The sequence below is a fragment of the Silene latifolia genome, chromosome 9 (genome assembly GCF_048544455.1).
Source record: "Silene latifolia isolate original U9 population chromosome 9, ASM4854445v1, whole genome shotgun sequence".
Taxonomy (NCBI): domain Eukaryota; kingdom Viridiplantae; phylum Streptophyta; class Magnoliopsida; order Caryophyllales; family Caryophyllaceae; genus Silene; species Silene latifolia.
The window spans coordinates 1495109-1507122 of record NC_133534.1 but is presented as its reverse complement, the minus strand read 5'-3'; positions in this window follow the sequence as shown (position 1 = coordinate 1507122).

The window sequence follows — 12014 nt, the reverse complement described above, 5'->3', positions numbered from 1 at the left end:
ATTATATCGGACGACTTGAGTTAAATATAAAAGTGAACCAATCATACCTCGATATGTAGTCTCATCGACACACTTACCATGTTCATCTATAGTCATCTTCTTTTCTGGTACCATAGGTGTATCGTATGATTTTGCATTTTCCATATCGAACTTTCGGATTAGTTCCTTGATATATTTCTGTTGGTGTATCTTTATACCATCCTTTGTTTGTTGAATTTGTAAGCCTAAAAAGTACTTCAGTTCTCCCATCATGCTCATTTCAAACTCAGAAGTCATTAGATCGTAAAAATACTTGCACAATTTTTCATTAGTAGAACCGAATATAATATCGTCTACATAAATTTGTACAACAAGTAAATTTGAACCCTCGGATTTTAGGAACAAGGTTTTATCGACAGATCCTCTTGTAAAATTATTTTGTAACAAAAACTTGGATAATCTGTCATACCATGCCCTTGGAGCTTGTTTCAAACCATATAAAGCTTTGTCTAATTTATAGACATGGTTTTGAAACTTGCTATCTAAAAATCCAGGAGGTTGTTCTACATAGACTTCTTCCTCCAAATAACCATTAAGAAATCTTTGTCTTAACGTCCATTTGGAATAGTTTCATTCCCTTATGAGCGGCAAATGCAATAATGAGACGTATAGCCTCAAGTCTCGCTACAGGTGCAAAGGTCTCGTCATAATCGATCCCTTCCTGTTGATTGTAGCCTTGGACAACTAGTCGTGCCTTGTTTCTTGTAATAAGTCTCAGATCGTCCAATTTGTTTCTAAACACCCATCTAGTACCAATAACAGTTCGATCACTAGGTCGTGGCACCAAGTGCCATACCTTATTGCGTTCGAATTGTTGAAGCTCTTCTTGCATAGCGGTTATCCAATCAGGTTCAGCAAGGGCTTCTTTAATATTGGTAGGTTCAATGGTTGATAGAAACGAAAAGAACGAGCAGAAATTATTCAAGGACCTTCTAGTTTTAATGCCTTGCTCTAGATCCCCTAGGATTTTGTCCAAAGGGTGGGAGCTTTGATGTTTCCACTTTTTGAGAACTCTAGGCTCATTATCATTTGATGGACTAGCTTCATCTGCAGACGAAGAATCATGATTTGTTCCCCCTGAGTTGGACTCGGGATTTTCTTTAGAAGCATCACTAACTTCATTAGTCATATCATGATTTGGATCGGAAGTTACAACATCATTAGGTATAACTTCAAGATCTCTTTCTTTATCCAAGGAAGGGTCGATAGTATCATTAACTATGGACTCATCACTTCTCTTAGGATTGTTTGCAGAATTCTCTAGTTCATCATTGATACCTTGAATATCTTCTTCTTCATTTAGAGGCTCATTTCTTGCTAAAAAGAAATCGGGCTCATCTGGATCCTCTTCTTCCTGTTCAGCTTTATCAAGCACATTATCTTCGTCAAAGCGAACATGAACACTTTCTTCTATGCGCAAGGTTCTTTTGTTGAACACTTTGTAAGCTTTACTATGATCCGAATATCCCAAAAAAACAACTTCATCACTTCGGGGTCAAATTTTCCTAAATTTTCTTTTCCATTATTATGAACAAAACATTTGCTCCCGAAGCAACGGAGATGTGATATATTGGGTTTTCTCCCTCTTAAAAGTTCATAGGGAGTCTTTTTCAAAATAGGTCGGATCATAGCTCTATTATGCACATAGCATGCGGTACTAACAGCTTCTGCCCAAAAGCTTCTAGGAAGGCCACTACACAAAAGCATAGTACGAGCCATATCCTCTAGGGTTCGATTCATACGTTCCACGACACCATTTTGTTGTGGGGTACGTGGTGCGGAGAAGTTATGCCCCACACCATTTTCCCGACAATATTCTATAAATGATTGATTGTCAAATTCCGTGCCGTGATCCGTCCGAATCGAAATAAGCTTATTATCATATCTATTTTGGGCAAGCTTCATTAATACCACAAACTCATCGAAAGTTTCATCTTTAGAAGGAAGAAAGATTGGCCAGACGTACCTTGAGTAATCATCGACTAGAACAAATACATACTTTGATCCACCACGGCTTCTAACTCTCATAGGTCCACATAAATCCATGTGTACCATCTCAAGTGGTCGTTTAGTGCTAACTATTCTCTTAGGTTTAAAAGAGGATCTAACATGTTTGCAACGGGCACATGAGTCACACATTGTCTCTTGCTCGAAATTAATTGAGGGCAAGCCTTCAACTAAATCCATAGACTTAAGTTTCTTTAAAATAGTTGGACTAACGTGTGCAAACCTCTTGTGCCACAAGCAAGACTCATCGAAAGTTACTTTCATACACGCAAAGGAATTTGTATTGACAACATTTAAGTCAATCATATACACATTCCTCATACGGTGACCCTCAAGTAAAACATTACTAGTACCTTCAATTATGATACGACAAACATCGGCATGAAAGACAACTCTATTTCCTTTGTCACATAATTGAGAAATACTAAGTAAATTATGTTTAAGACCACTTACCAGATATACTTTATCAATTGAATGAGAGGCTGAAATTCCGATTTTTCCTACTCCAATAATCGTACCCTTCTTGTTATCTCCAAAGGTAACCTTGCCACCAAAGAAGGGCTCTAGTGAAAGAAAAAGATTTTGTCTCTCCTGTCATGTGTCTCGAGCATCCTTTGTCGAGATACCATAGATTATTTTCTTTCACTTCTACCTGCAAATGAATCAAATACAACTTTTAGGTACCCAAGCTAAGTTGGGTCCTTTATGGTTAGTAATTCTATATATTTGATCCTTTCTAACCCATACTTGTCTTATTATTCTTTTGGCTTTGACATTGGGTTGTCTAACAATCGGAATATAAGGTACTTTAGGTTTTGCTCTAACAAAAGTAGCTCTAGGTCTAGTACCTTCATGAGACGCTCTAGGTTTAGGGTTTTGAACTTTGGGCTTGAATGTATGCTTTCGATTCTCATTCATTTTGGTTGATTTTGAAGGAATAGATGAGTAATCAAAAGCCATATCATAAGTCCACCTAAACTCATTATTGCGTTCTTCATTGTCGTTGGGTTCATCTATAGTAGAGACATCATCTTCTACTATGAAATCACAAGTCTTAGCAGTTTCGACATTCTTTTTCTTATCCCAAGCAAGTTTGACACAATTGACTTGTATATGTCCAGTAGAGCCACAGTAATTGCAAATCAAGTATTCTGGAAGATTGACATATTTCCTTTTTCTGAAATCATTTTCAGAAGGATTGGATTTGCATTTATCATGGTCTCTACGGCTATAGCATTCATGACCAAGTCCCATCTTCATGTTATTGTCAGATTGTTCAGTAAGGAAGTTTAGAACCTTTGTGCTTCCTTCCCATTTATCATGAACTTTTCGAGCATGTAAAAGTAATTCTTTCAAGGACTCAATTTCTTTTTCACATTTTGAATGATCTTCTTTTGAATCCTTGGAAGAGCTACCTTTCTCAAAGTTATCACGAAATTTATCAAAACGTTCATTTAAGACATGTTTCTCAATTTCATGTTGTTCCTTAAGTTTGGACATGCTATTACTAGTTTCTTCTAATTGCTTAGTGAGAAATACAATTTCTCTCTTGTGTTCGGAAACCACACTATCTTTGCCATTAAGCTCATCTTTTAAGATCTCATTGACTTTCTTCAACTCAGAGGTTATAGCATCACTAGCTGTAACTTTAGCTTGAAGATGCTTAATGTTGAGTTTAAGCTCTGAAGTTATGGCATCACTAGCCGTAACTTTAGCTTGGAGATTCTTAATGTTAAGTTTGAGCTCTGAAGTTATAGCATCACTAGCTTTAACTTTTGATTCAAGAGCTTTCTTCTCAACATTTGTCATGTCTGAAGTTGCAGCTGGAGTAGCCATAACTTTAGATTTGAGCTTTTTGGCGTTGGCTTTAAGAAGTTGGTTTTCCTCAAAGAATATCTAAAATCTGTTCCCTAAGGTCTTTTAACTCTAGACTTTGTTCATGACAGTGATCAAGGGTATGTTCACAACACTTAAGCAAATTTTCTTTAGAAAGTTTCCTAACACGCTTTTTAAGGTCAAGATAATTTACCTCATCATCCTCTCGAATCAATCAATTTCCAACAAGACATCTCTCAAAGATTGCTTTCATTGTCGCTTTCGGAGAATAGGTCAAGACTGACGTTACTTAGACAAACGTTGGCAGTTTCTTCTTCATCTTCGGATTCGCCATCTTCAAAGTCCAAGTCTCCCCAACAATATGCCATCAAGACTTGCTTGAACTCCTTCTTTGTTTTGTCACGTTGATTTTTGTCTTTAATTTTCTTCCATGTAGGGCAATCTTTGATCATGTGATTATCATCACCACACTTGAAGCATCCACGATTAGAGAAAGACCCTTTTGACTCAAAATTTTTCTTGGGAGTTTGCTTTGATTTGTTATTGGTCTTATTTTGATTTTGAAAGAAGGGGTTTTTCCTAAGACGTTTAACAAACAAACTAGTTTCTTCTTCAATATCTGAAGAATCATCAACTTTGCTAGACTCAGCTTGTAAGGCCATCTTTTTGCTTGTGCCAACTTCCTCCTCATCCTGATTAAGAGTAATCTCGTGAGCCATTAAGGTTCCGAGTAGCTCCTGATAGGATAATGAAGTTAGGTCCTTACATTCTTCTATGATAGATACTTTATGTCTCCATCTCGAGACATACTTACGAGTATTTTTCTAGCAATTTCCTGAGTCAAAAGTTTTTCCTAAATTCTTTAGTTCATTGATGATACTAGAAAAGCGAGAGGACATGCTATCAACTGACTCGTTTTGCTCCATGGCAAACAGCTCGTATTTTCGCATTAGCAATGCCATACGTTGCTTTTTGACAACAGTGGTTCCCTCATAGGCTAATTCTAGACCATCCCATATTTCCTCGCGGATGAACTGGTTGAGAAACGATCAATTGAGTGGCAATCATACCGTTTTGCAATAAGCTTATTGCTTTTGAATTCTTCTCAACCTTTTTATAATCCGCCTCAATATAGTCTTCTTCTTTCTTTTCGACGGTAGTGCCATTACTGGTTGCAAGTAAGATCTTATTCGGACCATTCTTGATAATCAACCAACACTCCCAGTCGTTTCCCTTAATGAAGTGGGTCATCATATTTTTCCATAGACCATAGTTCTTCCCATTGAATATAGGACACTTTAGGTGTTTGGAATCCATTTGATAAAAAATAAATGCAGCGGAAAAACGATAAATAGACTACAAAAAAATCGATCAACTCTAGTCGTTAGGCGATCAAGAGCACGAGGCTCGATACCAATTGTGGAGTCTATTGATCGAATACGAAAAGAGGGGGGTGAATTGAGTATTAAAAACGATGACCGCTTTTTAGAAATATATGATATAAATTAATTACTTGATTTTATTGATTAAAATCAACTAATTAAATTATTAACAATAAACACAAAATCGAAATAACAATAATAAAGAGAGAGAGAAAGAGAGACACACGAGATTTTTGAAGTGGTTCAGTTTCACAAGTCGAAACCTACGTCCACTATTCTCGATTAATAATTTTTAGTACCTTTCTCCGGATTACAAAAATTACCAATCCACTCGTATAATCAACTATATGATTATAACTCAGATTGAGTATCGCTAAATACTCTAGGTTGCTCTTACGTTAATAAGAAAAATACAACGATAAATACTAATCTCACGTTATGCGAGTGAGTATACTAACCTTGTGTATTTAATATCCAATAACGATTTTTCTTCGAGTGATTGACAAATTTGATGCGTGATTTTTGTATAAGCAAATATGAAAATAAGAATTAAAGCTCAAATGATTTTTGCTTAAAAATATTTTTCTCTCTTGAATTATGTAGATGTGTGTGTCAACAATTAATGTTGAATGTATGAGAGTATTTATAGTAGAGTAAATTAGGGTTTGGAATGTTCTGGAATTAGGGCATAGGAATGTTCTGGAAACAAATGACTTGAAGAACAAGAAAGAAACAAGAGGAAGGAGTTTGGCCTCCTAGGGATTCGGCCACCTAGGGTTTCGGCCTCCTAGGGGTTCGGCCCACCTAGGGTTTCGGCCTCTAGGGTTTGGCCGGCCTCTAGGCCTCCAACGGTCCATTACTTGCTTCTTTAGCCCGCAACAAATCGAGATAGAATTTAGTTAAAGCCCTAGGTTGCATGACGATATAAATATCGTGTTACAAACCAATAGTTTATTTAACTTAAATTCTAATTAATTAATTCCAACCAAATAAATACTCTCTTATTTTTAAAAACCATTAAAAATATATTTTCCAAAAATTAACGCATCATTTTTGTCTAGCAATGAAGTTATGTCTATTAGGTCATAACTTCACTAACCTTTAAATCAAACAAAGTAAAACCATTACCGAATGACGACCTATACTATCTAATCTTCAGTAGATCTTCAGTACACGAATCGTCTCTTCACAAGTCTCTCATCTTGAGTCTCGTGGTTGTTGTTTGATCTTGATCTTGCTTGAATACATCGATCAAGTGTATTTGAAGTTGTACCTCCTTGGTCCAAACTTCAAGCTTGCGTCATTGTAATTGTTCCTTTCTAAATAAAGACTTAAGCACACAATTACACGCATATGTTTATATATTAAGTCCACATACAAATCATTACTGTCATTATCAAAACAATTAATAAGGACTAAAGGTCCAACATGTTATTATTTGCATGTGTCAAACAAATGCATGTCCTTTATAATAAGGACATGGCCATTAACTAATATAAAGACATAAAGTTAATCAATTAAGGAAAGTAATTGTTCTTTATTTTGTTTTGTTTTATTTTTTTAGAAAAGGAAAACTAAATGTTATCGCATTTTGGGAGACATTTTCTTACGGTTTTTCCAACGTGTAACATAACTGCTTGCATACCTTAATAACCTAATTATGGTAAGACTCACACGATATTCTCATGTTATCATTATTAATGAATAATATTGCGAATCTCATTACATTTAGGTTATTAATGTGTGTCCTTAGAGAACACATTAGAAAAACCCGTATTACGGAGTACATATTTACATGAATGAGTTATTAAAAATTAGGGAGGACATTAAAACTATTGGCACGGATCTTGTAGATTATAAATGCATTTTCAACGTATTTTGTGTTAAATTGAAATTTTAACCCCCTATTTAAAAAAAAGGGAGATTTTTTTTTCAACCAAAAGCGAGATTAGTAATCGCATATGTTCGTTTATTGTTGGTAAGTATTACTTAAAATCAATACAAGCTTAAGTACTCTATCTGTTTATAAATTTTATTGTATACTACACCAAATAATGTTAAAGAACTATTATAAACTTAAGACAGTTTCAAATGAAATTACGATAGTGGTAATAACGTGGGAAGAGTAGTAGGGAAAAGGGAAGTATCCTCCTCCAATCATCTTTGGAAAATCATTCAGCTTCCAAAAGGGTCCCAAAAGTTCACGAGCTACTATCCCACAAAAAGACGGCTCATTAATTAGGTATTTAGGTCACATTAAAAAAAAAAAAAAAGCCAAGAACATTAATTTTTAAACGACGGTTTTCGTCGACAAAAAACAACACTTCTTTTTTTCAATAAATAAAACAACAAAAGAATCCGCTTTGACAAATACACGAAAAGTTCTTTTTTTTTTTAGCGTTTTTAATAACATAAATAAGAACAAAAGAGTCCGCTTTGTATAGTACATGACAATTACAAAATTTAAGAATCACAAACTTTTTTTGTGTGTAATGCTGGCAAATTTTTTTCAATAATCACATTTTAATCTTTGTCATTTTCTCACAATAAGATACGTAAGATTAATAGATTTGAGATCTTGATAAAAATTTTAGAACATGCAGCTCAAGATCAATGTGATTTATGCACAATGTACAATTTGTCGCATCTTTGACTAACAAAAAAAATTATGTAACTTACAAGCAAGGCAATATCAACTGAACAAATCTACACCTCATAATTCATGTTAAGAGATCTACGAAATCGGTTAATTGAGTTACGCTATCTCATTTTTTAATATTTTAAACTTTTTGTTAACAATTAATTAAATAAAAGACAACATCATCAAGAAGTTGACATGCTAATCTTATCTTTATTAATTCAGAAGACAATACTCAATCCAGGACGTGCCACGTCATTAATACAACCTTTTTTTTTTGGAAATTCATGTTATGGTGGGGACCAAATTAGTGCAAAATTAATTTATTTCTTCATAATTCCGTCAATACAAACATGCGACAATAATTCCGTCTTAGAACAAATACTATGAAATAATACTATGAAATAATTTTATACATTCCGAATAAATGAAATTAATGGCATATAAGCGGTATGAATTACAAATCGGAATAAATGAAACTAATTAAAAATTATAGAATTTACATAATTTTACAAAAAAAATGAATAACAAAAAATTACATAATTACGAGAAGGATTTATATTTAATTATGGGATTGAATTACATATAATGCGAATAAATTATAAGCATAATTTTTTAAAACTAGATAGTACGATATATTTGAAAAAAAAAATCATGACGGAGTATTTACTTGCAGTTAAAAACTCGGCAACTTAACTACTAGCCGCGCACATCGAAAATGGTAGGTGACAATGATAGTCCACCGAGTAAATTTACTCTTCAACAAACGTCGAGAATGTTCATTTCCAGTTAGATCACTGATCTATATTAAACATGTAGATCACTGATATAGAACTATTAAATAATTACAATAGAAATGTAAAAATAAAATATTCATCAAAAAATATTTATACCGTCCTAAATACATACCCGTGCAATTTTGCACGGGTTTAAAACTAGTAATTTACAGAAAATAAAACTCAAAAAATGATACTCCCTCCGTCCCGGTTATTTGTTGTCCTTTTCCATTTTGGGGTGTCTCAGTCATTTGTTGTCCTTTCTATTTTAAGAATGAACTTGATGAGTAAATTGATCATTCACACTCAATTTGTTCCACATGTCATTTAGCTATTGGCCCTCTCCTCTTTCCTTGGTCTTTGTGCCAAAACCAAAGGACAACAAATGACCGGGACGGAGGGAGTACTACTTACTACGTATAAACAATGAAGTCAAGGTGAAAATCTCACGTCCGTGATTCACTCTCCCTCCATCCTCAAGTCTATATTTACAATAATAAACACGAAGAAAGTCTTCCGTACATTGAATGTATATTCAATGTATTATGTTATATATATTGAGTATCGGATAAATGAGAAAATAAACAACATTTCACTCTCAAACTTTCGCTCTCAATCGTAATCGTAATCTTTTAACAAAACAATGGACCTCCTATGAAAAATGAAGTTCAAACAAATGAGTTACGTGGAGTTTGCATTTTGCATTTCGTTTATGCATTTTGTACAATAATATAACCTTCGTTTTAATAGGCGCGTTAAGGTAACAAAGCTTAAAACAGATGAGCGTGCACCACATGTCCACACGTGACACTACTTGGCAACTAATTTTTTACTTGCAACAATAACACTTTGTTTTAGATAGACGGGCGTGAATAAAATATCTAGAATATATAACATACGAAAATATGGGTAAAATCATACCGACTTGAGTTAAATGATGATCGACTTGATAAGTATCGGAGCCATCCCGGTCTTTTTTTTTTTTTTTTTTTTTTAATATGATTTTATTTTGAATCAAATTAATCGTTATAACTAATCTTCCAGATGGCCATTTTTTTTTTTTGTGACGTAGAAGTAGGTCCTTCGTTCCAAGGGAACAGTCCCAATAGATGGGCTAATATTTACATGAGTAGCCCTTCAACCTAAGGCACCAAACCAAGCCACTAGTTCCTACAAAATACAACGTAACATGTCTTGGCCATGTGAAACATTATTTCCGATTCTCCCGATTTTATTCATTTGTTTACCTTTCTTATTCTTAGGTGAATAAATAATTTGCATATCTTATATTGCTTTGATTCTTCATGTTATCTCGCATGTACGTGTAACTTATCTTTTAATAATCGAGTCTGACTCTTAATACTATTTGCACCACCATGAAACTTATTATTTTCAACGAATCATTTATATATTACTCTGGCGCTTTATATTACTTTGTATAATATTCGTAACCTAAACATCAGTATGATACTCGGACTCATCATTTTAAGCATAATTAAATATGCGGGCTTTCATAAGATAGTTCCAACTCTTAAACACGTGTCCTTGTTGAATACTTCTTACTGAATATTAGAACCGGTCTGCAGTATATTCAAAGCCGCTAAATAAATTTGAGAGGACTATCGTTTGAGGTCTCGTGTAGTAGAAAAACTTTAATTTTTGTCCAAGATATAACTCAAACATGGACATTTTTATCTAGTAAATTACTACTTGTATTAAACAACCCTAAATTTGTTCTCAAATGATTTCAAGAAAGGTCATTTTGCTGGAAAATCCATTTTCTTGATTTAAGAAAAGGTACAATAATAACGTGGTAGGGCACATTTATTTGTCATTGCTTTAAGGAGAAGTCAATTGTATAGAAATTGTTTACAAAAAAGTCAAAAACAGTTCAATTTAAGAAAGTTTACATGAGTAAAAGAAAAGAGGACTTTACCATGAATATACTGTCCCTATATTATTGCTGTTTGTTGAGAAGACTAAGTTGTCTAAAGTACAAAAAAAATTCCTGTCCGTGAATGTAGTCCCAACTTGCATGTGATCTCTTCGGAACTATTATAAACAGCAAATTTTGTTTGTGACGGTTACAAGCTCGTGACGTCTCACAAATTATTCCATTTTAACATTATTTAAATTGGGTATATCAGCAGTCAGCACAAGCTTGTGGCCATCGTCTCAAATAAGATTTTGTTTATTACAAATTACAATCGAAACTTATTGAAGACTTAGAAAAACGGGCATTATTGCGTACATCGGGCTCATAATCCTATTATAGACGAAAATCTTCATAACATAGACTATTTTTACATTGTGGACTCAAATCGTCACATTTATGTTCTATTATAAATATTGGAAAAAAACTACTGAAAAATCGATTCTATGTATATTCATTACAGGTTAGGGGTTGTGTTCGCAACACATATTCCACATATAATAGTATTAAACTTGAGTAGGCCTTCTGAGAGACTTTATTGAGAGGTTATTGTACAATTTTAAGAAAAAGTGGTACTAAAGGTAATAAAATAGGTACAAATCATGATTAATGATAAAATGTGTACATTTATTATGTAAATAAGTACGAAATTACTATATCACGATCAACAATAAAAGGGTACGAAATATAAATAAAAGGGTACGAAAGATTGGTTTCTCAATAATTTAGTGAGAGAGTGTCTCTCCTAAGTTTTAGTGATTAAACTTTTATATAGGATGTACATTCAAAATTATTCAATGTCTTAATTATCTATAAAATTTAAAATTTATTTATGTAATATTATCTGTATATACCTATGCAATTTTATACGGGTCATAAACGGAGTACTAAACTATATAGTCACACACTCACACTTCACCAAATTAAGTTTACAAAGTTAGGGATTGATCACGAGATTGGATTGACTTATGTGTAGGACGAAGAACTAGAAGACTTGCAAGGTCACGTGAAAAAATAAAAGGGACACATGTCAACAATTTAAAGGACTATCTAACAATATTATCTGCCATCAAACTTACAAAAATTTAATGAAAAGAATAATGTTAGTTTCATAAAGTAGTGAAGCATATAGAATGAAGGAAGAATACAAATATGGCTTCCATTATTATGGAATAATATTGGCTTTATTTACACTATCACAAATTACTACTTATACCGTTATACATACGTAACTACGTATTACATATACATTGTGTCGCTGTATATCTTGTAAGGAATTTGAAATCGTTATAATAATAGAATTCACAATATGATAATATTGTGATAGAATTATATTAGTGCTAATTATCTATATCGTGTCAAATATATCTTTGATAATTAATATACTATACCACAAATTGTAT